Source organism: Pseudophryne corroboree, chromosome 4, assembly GCF_028390025.1.
Source record: "Pseudophryne corroboree isolate aPseCor3 chromosome 4, aPseCor3.hap2, whole genome shotgun sequence".
NCBI classification, from domain to species: domain Eukaryota; kingdom Metazoa; phylum Chordata; class Amphibia; order Anura; family Myobatrachidae; genus Pseudophryne; species Pseudophryne corroboree.
The window spans coordinates 905,851,728-905,876,476 of NC_086447.1; positions in this window are offsets into that span (position 1 = coordinate 905,851,728).

A 24,749-nucleotide genomic window follows, 5' to 3' on the forward strand; every position below is an offset into this window, starting at 1 on the left:
CTTACTCACACAGCTACCTCATTGCGCCTCTTTTTTTCTTTGCGTCATGTGCTGTTTGGGGGGTGTTTATTGGAAGGGCCATCCTGCGTGACACTGCAGTGCCACTCCTAGATGGGCCAGGTGTTTGTGTCGGCCACTTGGGTCGCTGAGCTTAGTCATCCAGCGACCTCGGTGCAAATTTTAGGACTAAAAATAATGGCCCTCATTCCGAGTTGATCGGTCGCAAGGCGATTTTAGCAGAGTTGCTCACGCTAAGCCTACGCCTACTGGGAGTGTATCTTAGCTTCTTAAAATTGCGACCGATGTATTCGCAATATTGCGATTACAAACTACTTAGCAGTTTCAGAGTAGCTTCAGACTTACTCGGCATCTGCGATCAGTTCAGTGCTTGTCGTTCCTGGTTTGACGTCACAAACACACCCAGCGTTCGCCCAGACACTCCCCCGTTTCCCCGGCCACTCCTGCGTTTTTTCCGGAAACGGTAGCGTTTTTTCCCGCATGCCCATAAAACGGCCTGTTTCCGCCCAGTAACACCCATTTCCTGTCAATCACATTACGATCGCCGGAGCGATGAAAAAGCCGTGAGTAAAAATACTATCTCCATTGTAAAATTACTTGGCGCAGTCGCAGTGCGAATATTGCGCATGCGTACTAAGCGGAATTTCACTGCGATGCAATGAAAAATACCGAGCGAACGACTCGGAATGAGGGCCAATATTGTGAGGTGTGAGGTGTTCAGAATAGACTGAAAATGAGTGGAAATTATGGTTATTGAGGTTAATAATACTTTGGGATCAAAATGACCCCCAAATTCTATGATTTAAGCTGTTTTTTAGGGTTTTTTGAAAAAAAACACCCGAATCCAAAACACACCCGAATCCGACAAAAAAAATTCGGTGAGGTTTTGCCAAAACGCGTTCGAACCCAAAACACGGCCACGGAACCGAACCCAAAACCAAAACACAAAACCCGAAAAATTTCCGGTGCACATCTCTACTAGTTACACCATTAATGCACTGTACATGTGAGAGGGGACCCGGTACTGATCACCATGGTAACCCTGTCTAGTTACACCATTAATGCACTGTACATGTGAGAGGGGACCCGGTACTGATCGCCATGGTAACCCTGTCTAGTTACACCATTAATGCACTGCACATGTGAGAGGATACCCGGTACTGATCGCCATGGTAACCCTGTCTAGTTATACCATTAATGCACTGCACATGTGAGAGGGGACCCGGTACTGATCGCCATGGTAACCCTGTCTAGTTATACCATTAATGCACTGCACATGTGAGAGGGGACCCGGTACTGATCACCATGGTAACCCTGTCTAGTTATACCATTAATGCACTGCACATGTGAGAGGGGACCCGGTACTGATCGCCATGGTAACCCTGTCTAGTTACACCATTAATGCACTGTACATGTGAGAGGGGACCCGGTACTGATCGCCATGGTAACCCTGTCTAGTTACACCATTAATACACTGTACATGTGACAGGGGACCCGGTACTGATCGCCATGGTAACCCTGTCTGGTTATACCTTTAATGCTCTGTACATGTGAGACGGGACCCGGTACTGATCGCCATGGTAACCCTGTCTAGTTATACCATTAATGCACTGCACATGCATACCTCCCAACATGACCCTCTCCAGGAGGGACACAATTCTCTGCTTCTGGCTTTCCTCTTAATCTATGATTGCCGACACCTGTCTTGAACAGGTAAATGGATAAGAAAGGTGTTTCAGCACAGGTGATGGCAATCATAAATTAAGAGGGAAGTCCAGGAGCAGAGCATTCTGTCCCTCCTGGAGAGGGTCATGTTGGGAGGTATGCACATGTGAGAGGGGACCCGGTACTGATCGCCATGGTAACCCTGTCTAGTTACACCATTAATGCACTGCACATGTGAGAGGGGACCCGGTACTGATCGCCATGGTAACCCTGTCTAGTTACACCATTAATGCACTGCACATGTGAGAGGGGACCCGGTACTGATCGCCATGGTAACCCTGTCTAGTTATACCATTAATGCACTGCACATGTGAGAGGGGACCCGGTACTGATCGTCATGGTAACCCTGTCTAGTTATACCATTAATGCACTGCACATGTGAGAGGGGACCCGGTACTGATCGCCATGGTAACCCTGTCTAGTTACACCATTAATGCACTGCACATGTGAGAGGGGACCCGGTACTGATCGCCATGGCAACCCTGTCTAGTTACACAATTAATGCTCTGCACATGTGAGAGGGGACCCGGTACTGATCGCCATGGTAACTCTGTCTAATTACACCATTAATGCACTGCACATGTGAGAGGGGACCCGGTACTGATCGCCATGGTAACCCTGTCTAGTTATACCATTAATGCACTGTACATGTGAGAGGGGACCCGGTACTGATCGCCATGGTAACCCTGTCTAGTTACACCATTAATGCACTGTACATGTGAGAGGGGACCGGGTACTGATCACCATGGTAACCCTGTCTAGTTATACCATTAATGCACTGTACATGTGACAGGGGACCCGGTACTGATCGCCATGGTAACCCTGTCTAGTTACACCATTACTGCACTGCACATGTGAGAGGGGACCCGGTACTGATCGCCATGGTAACCCTGTCTAGTTATACCATTAATGTACTGCACATGTGAGAGGGGACCCGGTACTGATCGCCATGGTAACCCTGTCTAGTTACACCATTAATGCACTGTACATGTGAGAGGGGAGCCGGTACTGATCGCCATGGTAACCCTGTCTAGTTACACCATTAATGCACTGTACATGTGAGAGGGGACCCGGTACTGATCGCCATGGTAACCCTGTCTAGTTATACCATTAATGCACTGCACATGTGAGAGGGGACCCGGTACTGATCGCCATGGTAACCCTGTCTAGTTACACCATTAATGCACTGCACATGTGAGAGGGGACCCGGTACTGATCGCCATGGTAACCCTGTCTAGTTACACCATTAATGCACTGCACATGTGACAGGGGACCCGGTACTGATCGCCATGGTAACCCTGTCTAGTTACACCATTAATGCACTGCACATGTGACAGGGGACCCGGTACTGATCGCCATGGTAACCCTGTCTAGTTATACCATTAATGCACAGTACATGTGACAGGGGACCCGGTACTGATCACCAGTGTCTAAACCTCAGCGAGAACTAGAACTAGGCCTAGGAAAGGCTAAATACATGCAAATGTAAAATCAAACTATCTAAGCACTTTCCACCCGAGTCACTTCATTGTAGGTGACTGAGGCAGTGGGGACCACCAAGGATTTCCCCTGTAACCCTGTGGGCCAGTCCTTCGCTGTGTCTATGTGATCCACTTTTCCATCTATTGGTAATAATTACACTGAGCAATGTCTTCCTTAGGTTATTCAGGGTTTTGCTCAAGTAACAAAATCACATGATAAAAGCATCTTTCTACATTTATATAAACTGAAATAATTTCGTCTTTAACATCATCCACATATTAGCACAAAATCCCTGAATAAAATGACAGCAGCCACTGCCGGGGAAATTATATGGATTAGACGTTATTAGCAGAAAATGTTTTAGTGTATAATAAACTGTATTTATTTCCCAGCTCGCACCAGGCTGATCATGTGACTGCATTACATCATAAATACTGTAGCGTCTGTGATGTCACAGAGGTAGTGCTGCTGTCACAGTCGGCAATCAGCTGCATGTGGGTAGTCTGCGCTGTATGTGTTCCCAGTCTGTATCTGTGACTGCGCCAGCAGGACTTACCATCGCACAGTCCAAGGTGAGACCAATTTCACTTCAGTTTTCTAATAATCTATGTGCACAATGCTAGCGTAAAAAACCTTTCTCACACATTTGTGATACGCATAGAAGTGATATACAGTGACGTGGCCGACATGTACCGTGTCGACGGTCATAATTTTATACCACAACGTGGACACTAGAATGTCAACATAGTTCAACATGACGCCCACTACCAGTTTGCATCCTTAGAAATGTTGATGTGTTTAACAAATCAACATCTAAATGAAATGTCGCCATATGGAATGTCAACATTTTCAGAAGGCCGACGGTTGGGCATTGTCGGGAGTATTAAGGTTAGGCTGCAGGGGAAGTTGTAGGTTAGGCTGCGGGGGAGGGGGTGGTTAAGGTTAGGCAGTAGATGAGGGGTTAGGTTTAGGGATTAGGGACAGCAGAATGTCGGCATATCAATCACGCCGCTGGAAACTGATGGTCACATGACTGCTGTGTAGACATGATGAATGTTACAAAAATATTATATCAGAATAATGCATGCCGACCTGAGAACTGTCTACCTAACAGGTCATTATGTCTAGGGATAGAGCTTGGGGTAAGGGTTTGTAGAAACGGCATTAATAAATGAAATTGCATGTTACAAGTACAGACTAAACATTGTTCTCTCACCTTGTTTTTTAGCACAGCATCAGATGCGTGTTCTCAGAGATCCTCTCTGCATCACAGCGTCCTATGCAGTGACTGAGAGCCCCCCATACAGCTTCACCGATCCTGTACTGGGCGCTACTGGCTGAGAACGTGGCAGATCCTGTGTCTCTTACAGCTCCGGGGCTTACATTCTATTTTATACTATTAACAGTAAATTGCATTCACCAGGAGTAAAGAATACACACTGTATATATGAGGATGCTGTTGCTTCTTATTATTACATAAGGTTTGGGTACAGGATCCTGTCAGGATGACGGCAGTCAGAATACCACCAGCAGCATCCAGATGGATATAATCCCGACACATTTAGGTACATAGGCAAACCTTCATCCTTACCCTTCCCTTAACCCTAACTCTCCCTTCCTGCGGCCTAACCCTAACCCTCCCCCCAGTGCCTAAACCTAGCCCCCCCCCCCCCCCTTCCTTCAACCTAACTCTCCTCAGCATACTTATGTTCGGGATGCTGACTCTCGGTATTCTGGCGCCGGTAATCTGATCGCCGCCATCTAGAGCGTGGGGATGCCAACTACATCCCTTACAAAAGTGCTAATGATGTTTTCCCCGATGAGCAACCAGACCATTACACTACATAAAACAACGCAGTCCCATGGATAGGGTGAGGGTACTTATAACACCCTCATTTTGTTTTTAATAGCACCCACATTTAATAAAGAACCACAACATAACAATTATAATCCCCTTCAGATTCATACTTAATAAAGATCAACAACATAACATTGATACCCCGCATTATCATCCACATTACATTAGTTAATCCCACTACCATAGGTGCCGAATTATCTTATTGCTGGTGGGTACTCGGCGAAAGGCGGCAGCGGGAATGAACGAGCAGCCGCGGCAGTGACTAATGCCCATTACACATTATGCCACACACCATAATGCCCATTACACGTTATGCAACACACCGTAATGCCCATTACACGTTATGCAACACACCGTAATGCCCATTACACATTATGCCACACACCATAATGCCCATTACACGTTATGCAACACACCGTAATGCCCATTACACGTTATGCAACACTCCGTAATGCCCTTTACACAATATGCCACACACCATAATGCCCATTACACAATATGCCACACACCATAATGCCTATTACACAATATACCACACACCGCAATGCCCATTCCGCAATATGCCACACACTGTAATGTCTATGACACATTGTGCTACACACCGTAATGCCCATCACACGTTATGCTACACACCGTAATGCCCTTTACACAATATGCCACACACCATAATGCCCATTACACAATATGCCACACACCATAATGCCTATTGCACAATATGCCACACACCGCAATGCCCATTCCGCAATATGCCACACACTGTAATGTCTATGACACATTGTGCTACACACCGTAATGTCTATTACACGTTATGCTACACACCTATTATTCATTATGCCACACACTGTAATGCCAATTACATATTATGATACACACAGTTATGGCCCTGACACGATTTTATGCCCACACACAATAATGCCACTTACATTGCTGGGGGTCTCCTGTGCGTTTCCAGGGGTTTCATGCGTGTTGCTAGGGGTCTCCTGTGCATTGCCAGGGGTTTCATGCACATTGCTAGGGGTCTCGTGTGCCTTGCCAGGGGTTTCACGCGCGTTGCTAGGGGTCTCCTGTGTGTTGCCAGGGGTTTCCTGCGTGTTGCCAGGTATCTCCTGGCTGCTTCCCCAGTAAAGTTAGGGAGGGTGGGTGCGGGCATCAGTGGTTACTGCTAGCTCCAGCAGGTTCCGAGGTAGATTAAGACGTGCTGGGGGCTGCGGAAGCACCATAGAGGTGTTTTAGCGTTTGTCTCCTCCTCAGCGGTGGCCATTTTTGGTAGGTTTTTTACATTGCTATGGTACAGAAGCGCCTTCTGCAGCCCCCAGCACGTCTCAATCTACTGCGGGGGCAGCAGTGTCTAGCTCTACTGGGGCAGCGGCTGGTTCCATGGGTGCTCAGGCCCGGGAGCACCCACGGAATCGGCGCCTATGCCCACTACCTCCCACCAGCCAACAGAGAGGGTCATCTTCCAGACTCCCAAGAAAGTCTGGCAATCTCCATTAAACTGGGGCAGATACTGAAGCAATGGGAAGAACCCAATATGATGACAAATTTGTATCATCAAAGTGCACCAACCTTGGCATTATCATTATTTATATAGCACACACATATTCCACATATGTACAAAGAATATTTCGGCCCCTGGTCCCTGCCCCAGCGGAGCTCATAATCTATATTCCCTACCACATGTACACAGACACATTCACACTAGGGTTCATTTTGTTGGGAGCCAATTAACCTACCAGTATATTTTTGGATTGTGAGAGGAAACCGGAGTACCCAGAGGAAACCCACGCACAGTAAGAATATACAAGCTCCACACAGTTTGGGCCATGGTGGGAATTGAACCCATGAGCTCAGTGCTGTGAGGCAGTAATGCTAACCATTACACCATCCGTACCACCTGGTAACACAGTTATGACTATGGTGCCAAGATCCTTATGTCACAAGTTGCATCATTAGCAGACTTACCATACCATCCCTTTAAGCCGGGACACTCATGCATTACACAGGTTCTGTTGCTGATTAAAACCAGATGAAATGCAGATTTTAAGTCAGCCAGACAGAGAACCTGTGTAATTCATGTCCCTGTTTAAAGGGATAATATGGTAAGCCTAATCATTAGGGACAGAGGGTCTGTAAAGTCAGCAACTAGATTCTAACCATGGTTCAAAATAAGCTATGGCCACCAAATGTTAATCGGGTGGCCCTCCCGCCCCCCAGAAAGGTGGGCAAGCCTCCCGCTTACCCTGCAGCACCTCTATGACCCTCCTTGGCCGCCTGCAGCAGAGAACAAGTGGGCGGTCCGAGGGGGTCTGATGACGCGATTCGTGCTGAATCGCGTCATCGTAACTCCGCCCCCCGCTATACAGCGCCTCTTTTCTCGGCACTGCACAGCGGGGGGCGGAGCCACGATGACGTGACCCTGATGTCACGCCCCCGGACTGCCCACTTCCCTGTCGGCCACACCCCACACTGCCCATCCTGCTGCCAGCCACGCCCCCATGCACCTACAACGCTGCCTCCTCCCGGAGGAGGGGGCAGCAAAGTAGGTAAGTATGCATAACACATGGCAAGTCCCCTATGTTGACATAGAAGCGAAGGAAATTATAATTATGGGTGGAATTCACTATTGTGACATGTTCTATTGAGCTTACTAAAACATTGTGACACATTCACCCTTAATTAAATAAACACATGAACATTTAGTGCAAGGACTGAAGTTATCCATCAAACCCTCTTTACACTGGTGAGCTGGGGTTACTGTGTGAGGTGTATTCCTGCACGGACTGTCAAAGAGCCATAGATAATATTTATCTTCCTTGAAATACTGCAGCCACAACAGACTGTCTCATTTACTAATATCCCACCGAAGTGCAACACTGAACCACAACCAGTCAGCATTCAGCTAATATCTGATACAGTGGCAGTTATTGATGACTGCCAAAGGGTGGACTGTCGAAGTCGGAAAATATTACAGTACACACATCACATACAAACACCACACAGATTACCTCTGTGTGCGTACTTATTCTGCCGTGCATGCACATATTCACAAATTGCATATGATAGCTCACGCGGTCGTGCGTGTTAGGGCGTGGTATGAGTAATTACGGAGGCATTTGTACTCGCATGGAAAAGCCACAAAGACATATTATATATTTAATCCATATAATGCATAAATCACCCACTGTCTGCTCATCCTTCTAATAGCAAGAAGATGGTTCACACATAAATTATCCTCCCAGAAACTCTAATACAATGTACCAATCGGCCTTGTTTACGCAAAGCTTTGAAATCCTATGAAGAAGGCAAATACCTTTGGTTACTCCCATTGTTCTAGAGTTGTCCAGTATCTGTCGAAGACAATAAATACTGGATTGTCATTGTCTTATCTGAAGACAGGACAAACAAAAAGACAATATCCAGGAACCTAGTTTGAAGAGAAACTCAATTTGCAATAGCTGACAAATTGCAAACCAGACATTTAGATAGCTAAGGTAATTGATGGTCTGAGCTCTTGGAAATGTGTGTGTATATATATATATATATATATATATATATATGTTCCCTAACAAATTGTAATAACAGGAATGTGTATGTATGTATATGTGTATACGTATGGATGTATATATATGGTTATTTGTATATCCTGAGGATCGAAATGGATAATCATATCATGTGTGGGATCATATTGTTCAGAGTCACATAAGCATTAATCTGGTGGGTATAAGAATATTGTCACATATTGCAACAATAAGTTATTAATAATACCAGATTCATGTATGATTAATGTGATGGGTTTAACTGGTCATGGGGCGGGAACTCAGATGCAAACAACAGAAATCACATCTCATGTCTTAGCCATCGCCCACCACTTGAGCTTACCAATGATCCCCGGTGCACAGGATATGTCCCACCCCCGAACCAATGGAAGAAGAGCACACAGTGTCTATTGTATTATGTTTTGAACAACTGTATAAAAAGCCAAGCTGCCTAGCCGGTCGGTAATCTCTCTCTCTCTGAAGGGTCATCTCGCCTGATAGACCTGAGCACCGGGACCGTGTGGCGCTGGCAAAACCAAACGTATGTACCAATGTATTGTAGCCTCTTTTCTGTTATTGTAATTGTATCTTTGTTGTAACCCCCTTTTATTAATTATATGTTGGCGGGTCGGATCCAAGCTTCCTAAATACAATTGGTGTCGTGTCTCTTTCTCTGCTAGATTTGTAAGGGTATTACAGACACACGTGAAGCTTCATAGTGCTCACGGCATGTCATATTGTGTGCATGCACCGCCTGTACTCTGTATGTCCGCCACGGCGTTAGTACGCAAAGTGCATACACGGTACGGGACTTTGTACGCAAACTGAGTAATAAGTACGTAGGTTAAGGATTGCATACAGCGGCCATAGCGGCTCTATTTTAAAGTGTATTAAGTGTGGTTTTAAGAATTGCTTTTAGTCCTGTAAGTAAATCAGCATTTACAGTTATGACCTGGATGCCTGTTTAGGTGAGTAGCTGGACCTTTTTTTAAACCTTGTGCTCTGTACCCATGCAGGTTTATCTTGAATAAAGATCCTGGCCTTGAACCATGTACGTAGACCACTTGTCAAACCACCACTCACTCATGGATTGCCTACTTGTAATGTGGAATCACCCTGTGTTGTGACCTGGATGCCTATTCAGGTGAGTAGCTGGACCCCACTCCTACATGGTGGTGACACTTGTCACTGCCCCAAGGTATGGGGCCCACTCTCGCCTTTTGGTGGTTAACACTGTTTAGAATACCTTTTTTTAAACCTTGTTCTCTGTACCCATGCAGGTTTACAATTGGATGAAGATCCTGGCCTTGAAACCTGTACGTAGACCACATGCCAAAACCCCCACTTACTCCTGGAATGCCTACTTGTGATGTGGACTCACCCTGTGTTGTGACCTGGATGCCTATTCAGGTGAGTAGCTGGACCTCACTCCTACATGGTGGTGACATTTGTCACTGCCCCAAGGTATGGGGCCCACTATCGCTCCTGGGTGGTTAACACTGTTTAGAATACCTTTTTTTAAACCTTGTCCTCTGTACCCATGCAGATTTACCTTGGATGCAAATCCTGGCCTTTAACCCTGTACACAGACCACTTGCCAAACCCTCCTCACTCCTGGAAAACCTACTTGTGATGTGGAATCACCCTGTGTTTTGACCTGGATGCCTGTTCAGGTGAGTAGCTGGACCTTTTTTTAAACCTTGTCCTCTGTACCCATGGAGGTTTACCTTGGATGCAAATCCAGGCCTTGAACCCTGTATGTAGACCACTTGCCAAATCCTCTTCACTCCTGGAAGGCCTACTTGTGATGTGGAATCACCCTGTGTTGTGACCTGGATGCCTACTCAGGTGAGTAGCTGGACCACACTCCTACATGGTGGTGACACTTGTCATTGCCCCAAGGTATGGGGCCCACTCTCGCTGCTGGATGGTTAACACTGTTTAGAATACCTTTTTTTTTTAACCATGTCCTCTGTACCCATGCAGGTTTACCTTGGATGCAGATCCTGGCCTTGAACCCTGTACGTAGACCACTTGCCAAATCCCCCCTCACTCCTGGAAGGCCTAATTGTGATGTGGAATCACCCTGTGTTTTGCCTTGGATGCCCATTCAGGTGAGTAGCTGGACCTCACTCCTACATGGTAGTGACACTTGTCATTGCCCCAAGGTATGGGGCCCACTCTCGCTGCTGGGTGGTTAACACTGTTTAGAATATCTTTTTTTTAAACCTTGTCCTCTGTACCCATGCAGGTTTACCTTGAATGAAGATCCTAGCCTGGAACCCTGTATGTAGACCACTTGCCAAACCGCCACACAATCATGGATTGCCTACTTGTGATGTGGAATCACCCTGTGTTGTGACATAGATGCCTATTCAGGTGATTAGCAGGACCCCACTCCTACATGGTGGTGACACTTGTCATTGGCCCAAGGTATGGGGCCCACTCTCACTGCTGGGTGGTTAGCACTGTTTAGAATACCATTTTTTAAACCTTGTCCTCTATACCCATGCAGGTTTACCTTGGATGCAGATCCTAGCCTTTAACCCTGTACGCACACCACTTGCCAAACCCTCCTCACTCCTGGAAAACCTACTTGTGATGTGGAATCACCCTGTGTTGTGACCTGGATGCCTGTTCAGGTGAGTAGCTGGACCTTTTTTTGAACCTTGTCCTCTGTACCCTTGCAGGCAGGGCCGGTGCATGGTTTCTCTAGGAAAAACTTCTGCATACTGCCCCCACATAACCTCTTTCCACCCAGAGAGGGGTGAGTCGTGTGTCACAGTGTGTGAGGGATGATTATAAGGCAGCAGGGGGAGCAGGAGAGAGAGTGGGAGACAAAGAGGGTATCAGGGAGAGAGAGAGAGAGAGAGAAGAGAGAGAAAGAGAGAAAAAGAGGGGGGAGCAAGGGAGAGAGTGGAGAATGATCGAGAGATTGTATCAGGGAGATAGAGAGGAGTGACATAGTGAAAAAGGGTGTCAGGGAGGGAGAGAGAGAGGGGAGCGAGAAAGAGAGATAAAGAGAGAGAGGGTGTCAGGGAAAACGAGGGGGTCAGGGAGAGAGAGGAGGTCGATGCGAGAGAGAGGGGGTGTCAACCAAGGAGAGGGGAGGTTTTGGGAAACAGTGAACGAGCCCAGCAATTTAAGTCGAAGTAGTTAGAGAGGGGTCATAGAACAGTCCACATCAAAATGACATCAAATAACTAGCGTATATTTAATATAGCAGGTGGAGGTGCGCCCAGAGAGTAAATATAGTATTGACAGAAAAAAAGAGAGAAAGGAACTCTCTGGTTGGGGCACTCTTGTCTACGAAAAAAGGGAATTAGTTAAAACTTTACTTTTATTAATTATAATTAGCATAGATATACGATAGCCTATGAGAAAAAATTCACATGGTGCATAATACTAGAAAGAAATTTCTAGGGTTGGCGAAAATATCAGGAATAATATTAAGAAATTTGAGTTCAATGACTCAATTCAAAACATATAGGCAGTCCTATATAAATATATTGACAGTCTGATACTTTTATAAAATTGTCCGAAACCTGAAATATAAATAATAAAAAGCAGGATGCTTCGATATAAGGCGTTTCATCAATTATAGGTCAGACTGACACTATGGGGGTTATTCTGAGTTGATCGTAGCCCTGCAAAATTTAGCAGGGCTACGATTATGACCATAGACATGCGGGGAGACGCCCAGCACAGGGCGATCCCGCCCCGCATGTCAGTGCCTCCCTACAACGCCTGGGCATGCTCCTGATGAGGTGGCAGATGGTCTCCTGAGGGATCTCCTCCCAGACCTGGACTAAAGCATCCGCCAACTCCTGGTCAGTCTGTGATGCAACGTGGCATTGGTGGATGGAGCGAGACATGATGTCCCAGATGTGCTCAATTGGATTCAGGTCTGGGGAACGGGCGGGCCAGTCCATAGTATCAATGCCTTCGTCTTGCAGGAACTGCTGACACACTCCAGCCACATGAGGTCTAGCATTGTCTTGCATTAGGAGGAACCCAGGGCCAACCGCACCAGCATATGGTCTCACAAGGGGTCTGAGGATCTCATCTCGGTACCTAATGGCAGTCAGGCTACCTCTGGTGAGCACATGGAGGGCTGTGCGGACCCCCAAAGAAATGCCACTCCACACCATTACTGACCCACTGCCAAACCGGTCATGCTGGAGCATGTTGCAGGCAGCAGAACATTCTCTTTGGCGTCTCCAGACTCTGTCACATCTGTCACATGTGCTCAGTGAGAACCTGCTTTCATCTGTGAAGAGCACAGGGCGCCAGTGGCGAATTTGCCAATCTTGGTGTTCTCTGGCAAATGCCAAACGTCCTGCACGGTGTTGGGCTGTAAGCACAACCCCCACATGTGGACGTTGGGCCCTCATGCCACCCTCATGGAGTCTGTTTCTGATCGTTTTAGTAGACACATGCACATTTGTGGCTTGCTGGAGGTCATTTTGCAGGGCTGTGGCAGTGCTCCTCCTGTTCCTCCTTGCACAAAGGCGGAGGTAGCGGTTCTGCTGTTGGGTTGTTGCCCTCCTATGGCCTCTTCCACATCTCCTGATATACTGGCCTGTCTCCTGGTAGCACCTCCATGCTCTGGACACTACGCTGACAGACACAGCAAACCTTCTTGCCACAGCTCGCATTGATGTGCCATCCTGGATGAGCTGCACTACCTGAGTCACTTGTGTGGGTTGTAGGGAGGTCATACAGGCACGTGGAGGCCACACACACTACTGAGCCTCATTTTGACTTGTTTTAAGGACATTACGTCAAAGTTGGATCAGCCTGTAGTGTGATTTTCCACTTTAATTTTGAGGGTGACTCCAAATCCAGACCTCCATGGGTTAATAAATTTGCTTTCCATTGATAATTTTTGTGTGATTTTGTTGTTAGCACATTCAACTATGCAAAGAACAAAGTATTTAATAAGAATATTTCATTCATTCAGATCTAGGATGTGTTATTTTAGTGTTCCCTTTATTTTTTTGAGCAGTGTACATTGACTGTAGCCATTTACTCTGTTGTATTGTAGTGCATAATTTGTATTGTAAACCCCCTTTCAGAAATAATCCACTGTGGTGTCGGAACCCAGCGGTAAAATCACAATTGGTGTCGTGTCCTATTTTCCCTGCTAAGGTTTAAAGTGTATTCATTAATGTATTGCTTATCTGTATAAGGTTTAAAAGCGTTATCAATTGGGTGTGTACGCACTGTGGGTACTTTGTACCGTCAGCGCGGCGTTTGTACGCAGAGTCCGTACATTGTACGGGACTCATTACGCAAATAGCGTAAAAGGTACGTAGAGTGCATATTAAGTCTAGCGGCCGCAGCGGCTCCATGGTAAAAGTGTGTTTAAAGGTATAGCTTGATGTTTTAAGATAAAATCGACATTATCAATTGGGGGCATCGTCCGGTTTTTCCTCATACCCGCAGCCTAGCAGGTTAAAGCAGACTTTATCTATCAGCAAAGTGCGGACAGGTATCCTACGTAAACCTTTTTTTGGTCGGTAGATACACTGGAAACCCTATTTTTATTGCTGATTAGATGGCGCCTGCTCTGCATGGTTTGTAGGGATGCTGGTAGGACCCGTAAAGTAAATACGCAAAGCTATTTAAAAAAGTCTGTGAATTTCTGTTTGGCGCCAAATGCGCACACAACACAAATGTACACCCATACTCTTTGTATACCCGCTCACATTGTTGCCATAAGTACTGATTACTAGATTCATTTAGACCTGTGTAAAAGCCGGATAAATTTGTTGCTATATAGTTAAAATATAGAATAAATATTAAGGAAGTAAACGTAAAACACAAACACAGTCTGGCCTAGTTAAAAAGGTTTATACAGAAAGACACTGTGTTGTGTTAAGTGAGCGATTATAGGTAATATCGCTTACATTTATAGAAGTGTGGGATTTGTACTATTGCGGACGCACGGTTTTTGTACACGTGTCTCGGACAAAGTACGGGACTGCGTACGCAACGTAAAGACATGCACGGTCGCGTGTTTACGCAACGAGCGTAAGGGTACGACCGCTAAGTACAAATTACACAATAGTATCGTTTAGTTTAGGGGCGGGACAGTAGCCACGCTACATTAGCACAAATTGCATGGTTTCCAAGATTTAGTTTAAATAAAACCTTTTTTACTGTATTGCCTCTGGGAATAAAGCTGTTTATCTGAATGAAAGATAATTTTCTGTACAGAAAAACCAAAGTGTATTTGAGTGAGCGAACGTAGTGGACCCCAGGAATTCGGGATCCCGTCGAAGTGGTACACCGAGTGAGTGGAGGCTTGGTGGCGTGAGGCAGCTGACTCATGTTAATATAGATTGAAGTACAAAGGAGGAAGGTAGTAGAGTACCGTGGCCGAGGAGGTCAGCGAGGTTTAGAGTACCGCGGCCCAAGAGGTCAGCAAAGTTTAGAGTACCGCAGCCCAGGGGGTCAGCGAGGTTTACCCATATAGTTTTTGATACGCTCTGGCTGAGGTTTCGCAGCTTGTGATTCGATTCCAGTGGTCGTACGGCGGATAAGTAACAAGTACCTATACGCTGTGCGATTGGACCGCGGGTTCGTGGGTGCAATATTTAGCGCAACGTGATACTCTTTTTACGAGCTTTGCGTAAAATCGCTGTATCATTAGCGCTGTATATAGCATACGCAAGCGTGATTTGTGTATAATAAAGGTTTAGGGAGTTTTCGCTGGCCTCTCTCAGGAAATCTCCAACGGCCAATATTTACTGGAAAGGGTCAGTTATTCCCATAAACTTCCAGTAAATAGAGGTTACATAGGGGCCCTAGGTTGGGTACATTGCCTTCGCTATCAACAGTGTATGGTAGTACTGGCCAACGTGGGCATGAGTGGGTGAAAGCACTCGGAGAACTTTCACCGTTGCCTTATATTGAGTATTTTGGTTTTTTGTGGGATTAGCCAAAAGGGTAATACCTGCAAATTATGGGGGCCAGTTGCTCAAGTAAGGGACGTGCAACCAGGGTTCAGGTTGACATACCGTGGCCCAGGGGGTCAGTGAGGTTCATTATGTGTGAAAAGTATGGTTCACACACAGAAGTTTTATGCAATGAATGGGAACGTATGACTGCGGAAGATAGGGAACCATTCCCTAAGGTAGGCAGTTTTGAACAAGATGTATTGCAGAATTTAAGGATTAGGATATGTCTGATAAAATCCCGAAAACAAAGGGTCAGACATACAGATTGTTTAAACTTATGGCAACAAGAAGGGTATATGCAAGGGAAATTAACATACGCGGCAGGTTCTAAACCTAGCGGGAATGAGAACACAAACACACCATTGTCGACACAGGTCAAAGGGGAACAGAAGGCTACAGTCAATGATACATCCGTAAATGATAGTAATATGAAAGAGCAATGTATTAACCCTAACTTTTGCAAAATATATCCTGTTTTGAAGTCTCTCCAAGGTTTTAGGTCACAGGAAGATGAAGGATTCAGCCAAATCGCAGCTCTCCTCCAAGCAGTCACCTTGCAGGAAACTCAGGTGGGGCCTGTCCAACCAGGTAGTGCAGTAACAATATTCCCCAATGAAAGAATGGGTGAGGTCACAGCTACCGGTAAGTGTGAGACAGTTCATTGCACAGAGACGACACCACCTCACTGTAAATAGATTAGGAATGGAATGGTAGAATTACACCCTGTCTTGGAAATAGTAACTCCCAATGGGGGAACCGATAGTCAGGGAGTAATCCTCACCAGGAATAATGCAATATATTGCTCGTGGCCCAGAGATGAGCTGCGGTCAATCATTTCAGAATTCCCCGAACCACGGAAGCATTTAGCCAGATGTCAAAAGTTTATCAGAGATCTGGGTAATGCGTATGCACCGACAAACCAACATTGGCAGACATTTTTTAAAGCGTGCCTACCCCCTAATATTGACACCCAAAAATTCATCACTGATTGTAGATTAGAGTCGGATAGTCGTATGACTGACAAACTCAATCAGGAGAACTTAGAGCAAATTAACAGGCAACTAAAGTTGTATTTCCCCACAACTGTTAAGTGGAGAAGAATTTTCTCCATAAAGCAGAGGGAAAATGAAATGGCATCTGAATATTTCCATTGGGCCCTGCAAATAATGGATAGATACATAGGGGTATCGGATGCAGGGAACGATGAAAATTACAGAGAGGTGGCTGTCTCTGTGCTGATGGACGGACTCGATAAGACAGTGAGGGACAGAGTACAAACCTCTTTGCCTGGTTGGAGAGGGGTCACAGTAGCTTGCCTTAGATAGTGCGCAATTGAACACCATAGGAATATTGCTAGGCGTAGGAAACTACAAGAGGAGAGGCTGAGGATTGAAAGTATGCAGGCTCTTACACCAAAGTCTCTTCAGCCCAAACCCCAAAACCCTAGTAGTAACAAAAGACCGAGAATATGTTACATTTGTAAAAATAAAGGACATTTTGCTAGAGATTGTAAGAGTAGTACAGCACATAGCCAATATAGACCCCTAGACAGAGTAAACAAGCCACGTTATTAAACACATAGACAGGATCAAGGGACATATATTAAGGAATCACGAGCCATATATAAAACACAGATTCGGTTAATGGGAAGAACAGAATAAATGCAACTTTACCCTTTTGACAGAACTTACTGGGGTTAGGAGGAGGCCTCTAAACTTCTGCTTCTCTCTCTAGCAGAAGTGACCTCTAAGTAACTTAACAAGAGTTTTGTTAGAGATGGTATACATATAGAGTGCTCCCACCCAGGAAGCACAAAATATGTTAGATACCCACGAAGACTAATGTTGCATTTCACTGTTTTAGATGCATGTCCATCACTGGTAGAGGAAATTATCTCAAGGATACCGGGTTCCCTATGAACTTAGAATGGACAAGACACTGGATTGATGGCTGGGATAGTCCCAGTAGAGATATAACACACATATAATTTTTTTTTTTTTTTTAGGGGAACAGACCGATTAGGGAATCATTCCCCGTAGTGCCTAATCCAGATGTCAAACTTTGTAAAATCTTCTTTGCCTCTACAAACTTATCTGTTACTAAACTCTGTGATTTGTCTTCAAAGTTTCCTCTTCATCCTATTACATCCACCGTCAGGATTACAGTTCAAACGTCACATGCCTACTCGGTCTTTTCCGAGTTCTGCCCAAACCCAGTATATCTCACCAGCATAGGGACACCAGTATCAGTGTGCCTGGTTATGCACAAAGGGTGGAGAATGGGAATACTGGTGAAGGGAGACTGTGCATAGATACCGATATACATGATGGTGTGACAGCCTGATGGTGAACGCAAATCTGACAAATTTTCCACTTATTATTTCCCCTCTCTTTTCACTTTCCACAGATGGTTAACTTCACACAACTGATAATACACAACAGTTAAACACATTGAAATGCAAGATTTATGTTCCCTACAGAAAGGTCGCTGACCCGGAGAGAACTCATGACAAAGAGCAGAGTGTAGAGAACATCCCATCACTGGAGTGTCTGTTCCGGGAAGGTTGAGACGGCACCTGAGCGCAGAGAACAACAAGACCAGAGGCGGTTGTCACACCAGTTTTTATTTTTTCCATCTCTCACTACCCTCCTTCTCTTCTTCTCTTTCTCCCCCCTTTGTCAGAATTCGTTTGGATCTTCCATTGTGAGAACATATTAGCAGGGACTGATGTTCACGGTATAATAGCAAGTTTATTAAAGCAATGTACAACTGTGAACAATAAATATAAAGCAGGAATAACTAGAGAACACAAAGGGAAAACTGAGGGGACATGGGATGCCAGGAGACTGTGAGTACATGAAAATGATGTAGACTGTGGTAGAGTATGCACGTACCAGGGTTGCAGGATTGCACTGTAGCTGGACTCATAGGCGTGCGCACGGGGGGTGCCTGGTGCGCACAGGCACCCCCTAATGTCCGGCACCCCCCACAAGCTACACCTGCAGCACAGTGATCGTTGCTTGTTCCTGTGCCCCCCTCCCGCCATCAAGCCCGGTTTAAAGAAGGGGCAGTCATCCCTGGGCCCCCACACACTGTCCCTTGAATCAGACACAGGCACTATTGAAATGGGACACAGCATTTAACGTGTCTCCGTTCCCCCCTCTGTGCAGCCGCCGAGGAGCCACTCATCATGATCATACTGCCGGAACACAGTCTCGCGGGAAGCCAAATCCCGCGAGACACTCAATGCGGATGCTGCAGTACTGAAGTGATGGAGCTTCAGTGAATGAGTGAATGAGGCTCCAACTTCAGCGCCGCCAGCTGACAGGTGCTGGCGGGCAGCTTGGCTGGCTACACCGGACCCCCTACCCATTGTGGTGCAGTGCTGCCTGGACCAGTGGTATGCAGAAATGTGAGTTTTTTAGGTAGTAGCCTGTAATATAGCATTAATTTTATTATATATGTGTAAAATATAATATTGATCTTTTAATTGTGGTTAGTGCATATTCACTAATTAATCCTACCGTAGTTTAAGCTGTAAAATCAGAAAAAATATTGAATCAGTCATTTTTTCTAAGAGGTTATTACTAATAATCCCTTAGTAAGAACTACTTATTCAATAATAATTGTGATTTTACAGATTAAACTACTGTAGGATTAACTAGTGCATTTGTACTAACCACAATTAATAAGATAAATATTATATATATATATTTTTACATATATAGGGAATAATTGCTATATTCAATAATTATGTTGTTAATTGCCACTACATCACTTTTATTGATAGGGGCCCCCACACGTTTGTTGCCCAGGGGCCCCCACAGACTTTAATCTGGCCCTGCCCGCCATCCAGTCAAGATGGACTAATATTTTTATCCTCTCCCCATCCCGTCCGCCCTCTCTCTCCCCCTCCCATCCGTGCTCTCCCTCCCCCCGTCCGCACTCTCTCTCCCCCTCCCATCTGCGCTTTCTCTCCGCCTCCCATCTGTGCTCTCCCTCCTCCCATCTGCGCTCTCTCTCCCCCTCCCATCCGCGCTCTCTCTTCCCCCTCCAGTCCGCGCTCTCTCTTCCCCCTCCCGTCCGCGCTCTCTCTTCCCCCTCCCGTCCGCGCTCTCTCCCCCCTCCAGCCTGCACTCTCTCTTGTGCCGATGTACAGCTACAGCATCAGGCCAGCATTCCTTTCGGGAGGGCTTTGAGTCGGAGCCGAGTGAGACAGTACTGTAAGTCACCGTATGTAACATGTCTGTTTAATATATGTTACATTTCTATTTTTTATTACTATAGATTAGTTATATCCCTCGAAATGTATATTATTAATAATGTGTTTTACTTACATTATAATGGTGAGCACTGGTGGTATTATGAGTCTCTGGCACTGCTGGGGGCATACACTTTGGCATAATGTGAACTTAGCTCATACCATGTGGCATAATGTGAATTTCAGCTCATAATGTGAAACGTAATGTGAATATCAGATCATACTGTGAAATGTAATGTGAATATCAGCTCATACTGTGTGGTGTAATGCGAATATCAGCTCATACTGTGTGGGGTAATGTGAATTTTGTCTCATACCGTATGGGGTAATGTGAATTTCAGCTCATACCGTGTGGTGTAATGTGAATTTCGGCTCATACTGTGTGGTGTAATGTGAATTTCGGCTCATACTGTGTGGTGTAATGTGAATTTTGGCTCATACTGTGTGGTGTAATGTGAATTTCGGCTCATACTGTGTGGTGTAATGTGAATTTCGGCTCATACTGTATGGCGTAATGTGAATATCGTTCATACTATATGGGGTAATGTGAATTTTGTCTCATACCATGTGGTGTAATGTGAATTTCAGCTCATACTGTGTGGTGTAATGTGAATTTTGGCTCATACTGTGTGGTATAATGTGAATTTCGGCTCATACTGTGTGGTGTAATGTGAATTTTGGCTCATACTGTGTGGTGTAATGTGAATTTTGGCTCATACTGTGTGGTGTAATGTGAATTTCGGCTCATACTGTATGGCGTAATGTGAATATCGTTCATACTATATGGGGTAATGTGAATTTTGTCTCATACCATGTGGTGTAATATGAATTTCAGCTCATACTGTGTGGTGTAATGTGAATTTTGGCTCATACTGTGTGGTATAATGTGAATTTCGGCTCATACTGTGTGGTGTAATGTGAATTTCGGCTCATACTGTGTGGTGTAATGTGAATTTCGGCTCATACTGTATGGCGTAATGTGAATATCGTTCATACTGTATGGGGTAATGTGAATTTTGTCTCATACCATGTGGTGTAATGTGAATTTCAGCTCATACTGTGTGGTGTAATGTGAATTTTGGCTCATACTGTGTGGTGTAATGTGAATTTCGGCTCATACTGTGTGGTGTAATGTGAATTTCGGCTCATACTGTATGGCGTAATGTGAATATCGTTCATACTATATGGGGTAATGTGAATTTCAGCTCATACTGTGTGGTGTAATGTGAATTTTGGCTCATACTGTGTGGTGTAATGTGAATTTCGGCTCATACTGTGTGGTGTAATGTGAATTTCAGCTCATACTGTGTGGTGTTATGTGAATTTTCGGCTCATACTATGTGGTGTAATGTCAATTTCGGCTCATACTGTGTGGCATAATGTGAGAACGGGGCACTACTGTCAGTAGCTGGTGAGCATGGGGACATGTGTGACAAATGTTGGTGTCCTTCAGATGAGGGGTCTGATGGCATAGAAAGAGGCAGATGTGGCTCTGATGGCACATGTGTAAATTATAAACCTTACTTGTGTTATATTAAAACTGAAATATTCGGCCCCCTAAATCTGTCATATTTTTCAGAGTGGTCCAATCACAATCAGGGTGTAGGTGCTGGGGGGTGCAAGGGGAGGGGTATGCATATGCACCTAGGCCTACCACTCTCTAGTTCTGCCACTTGGTCAGGGAAAGGTTGGGGAAGTGTAAGTAGTGATATGGTGCTGCAGAAGCTAGGACTCAGGGTTATGCCACAGCAGACAGTCAGTACCGGCCGGCGGTCGCACCATTATGTTTTATTTTATTTCACTGGGGTATATTATATCTGCTTTATTATTAGGAACTAGGGAGAAATAAGATTAAGCCATGTGATTTTACTGCAAGAATGTAAAATAGTTCTAGACATGTCCCTGTGTGGTGCTAGACACGCCCAAAAGGCGGTGCTAGACACGCCTCTCTGGCGGTGCACCCCCTAATACAATTAGCTGCGCACGCCTATGGCTGGACTGCAGGATTGCACTGTAACAGGACTGCAGGATTGCACTGTAGCTGGATCACAGGATGGCACTGATGATTTGTAAACTTGTGAACGGTGACTAAAGGTGCTGATGAGTTAAGGAATTTGTGAATGATGATTTAAGACACTGGTGATTTGCAGACTTGTAAATGGTGATTGAAGATGCTGATGAGTTAAGGAACTTGTGAATGATGATTGAAGACACTGGTGATTTGCAGACTTGTAAATGGTGACTGAAGATGCTGATGAGTTAAGGAACTTGTGAATGATGATTGAAAACAAAGATGATTTGCAAAGTTGTAAGCGATGACTGAAGACGCTGATGATTCAAGGAACTTGAGAATAATGGTTAAAGACACTGGTGGTTTACAGAGTAGTAAATGGTGACTGGAGACGCTGATGATTCCAGGAACTTGAGAATGATAATTAAAGACACTGGTGGTTTGCAGAGTAGTAAACGGTGACTGAAGACGCTGATGATTCCAGGAACTTGAGAATAATATTTAAAGACACTGGTGGTTTGCAGAGTAGTAAACGGTGACTGAAGACGCTGATGATTCCAGGAAGTTGAGAATAATAATTAAAGACACTGGTGGTTTGCAGAGTAGAAAACGGTGACTGAAGACGCTGATGATTCCAGGAACTCGAGAATAACAATTAAAGACACTGGTGGTTTGCAGAGTAGTACACGGTGACTGGAGACACTGATGATTCTAGGAACTTGAAAATAATACTTAAAGACTCTGATGCAGACACTGACTCCCAGCACGCTGATGACGAGACACATTAAAGTCCAGAAGCTGCTTGAGAACGCTGGAAGCTGTGCAGCAGTTAACGCTGGAAGCACTGGAGACACTGGGGTAGACTGCGGAGAAACTTGCCGGGAACAAGAGTACTGGCAGTTCTTTGGTCGATTTAGCAGCAGAGACCAGCATGACCAGGACCAGGAGCTGTAACAATCTTGACTCAATGAACTGGCAACAGGGAGCCTGTGTGGCTGGCCTAAGTAGTGAGTTCAGGTGCTGCTCACAGCTGTGGTAACAGCTACTAATCAAGCTGCAGATACAGAGCAGAACGCTGAGCACCAGAGCAGAGAGCGCCACCCCAGGCATGGAGGAGAAACTACATGGATTGTGACACCCTTCTTGTCTCCCTTCTCTTCCCTTAACAAGATGGACTTACCCCAAGAATGTTTCCGGGTTTTCCTGTTAATCCTGTTGTTGACCAGGACAGTCTGTTTCGGTGAGGGTCCCAGAGAGGTCGAGAAAGGATCTGGAATAGGTTCTGATGGCGAGGATGGATTTGTAGTATCTCAAGAGCAACACATCATAAAGGCGAGTATCAGAAAGCGCTCTGGTAGTCAAGGAGCTCGGAGGCACTGTGAAGGGTTATTGTCTGAGGAAAATTACATTTGTAGGAATTGTGAGAACATAGTCCAGGATGGGTGCATCCAGAGATGTCAGTCCAGCCTTAATATCGACATGGACCGTCATCCATTGAGTGATTACCACTCACTAGTGGGTAAGGTCTTAAACCAGACAGAATGCTGGGTGTGTTCACAAGTACCTCAAGGTCAGAGCAAGTCAGGATTAGTACCGTACCCTTTAGCAATAGATGAGGTACTCGAATTACGGGGTAGGAGACCGGTGGACAAGAAATTTAATATTTCTAGGCCCCTAGCTTGAAGCTCCACCAGTATCATGTAGATAGATCCTTATTATGTTTCAACATTTCCAATTACCAAAAACCGGGAAATTGGGAAGTGACGTGGAATAACCAGACAATGGCCTTTTTGCACAGAGCTGATAGGATACCCATAGACTCTGAACTTGTACGCCAAATAGCCAACAGTGGAAGGTATTTTTGGTATAGGTATACTCGAGGAAGCAAGACCATGTGGGTTGGAGAAGTATCACCAGGGTACTGTGCTCATATCATCCAGCCCGATACTTGTACTGAGCAGATGGGAGAACTAGGGATTGGGTTTTTCACTTGGAAAGTTTGTAATATGGTAATGTCATATTCTGTCCCCTATGTTCTCCCCGATGATGCCTATTTCATATGTGGGAGGAAGGCGTACAAGTGGCTTGCCCCGAGCTCAGAGGGATTGTGTTATGTTGGAAGAGTGTTGCCAGAGGTCATGACCATAACCCATGATAAGATGAAAGACGTTCACCGCAGTGCTCAGGCTCCTTATACTCATACTCACTATGAACACATCGTCAAGAGACACCTCATAGAGAGGACAGAGCACGTAGCCTCTGATTTGATCCACGAATCCACCGGGATTCAATTCCTTCTTGCATTAGACATCACCCGTACTGCCAGAGGAATTATAAATTATAGGTATATCCATGCGCTAGCGAACTTGATAGATAATATCACTGAGATGTATGACGACACCTTCAGGTATACAGGAAGGGAGTTACAAGCTTACAAGACGGAACTGATCCAGCACAGGATGGTCCTTAATTATATCACAGCCGTGACGGGTGGGTACTGTGTCACTTTGGCAACTCAATATGGTGTGAAGTGCTGCACATATACTACAAACAGCTCTGATGACCCAACCGAGATCATCGATCAAAAGATGGACGATATCTTGCAGTTGAAGTAGGAGTTCCGGAGGAGACACAACCTTACCCTGACTGCTGTGAGTAATGAACTGACCGGCTGGGTCTCATGGTTGAACCCACGCAATTGGTTCTCAGGTTTAGGAGAGTGAGCTCAAAATGTTATTATGAGTGTAGGGAAGTTTCTCCTTTGTATCCTGGGAGTCGTCATAATTATTGGCTTGATATTTAGGTGTGTTCGAATTCTAATGCGGCGCAAGTACGGCACAAAATTGATGAGTCTAAGGAGCGGGGGGCGCTGTTACAGCAGCAGATTTAATTT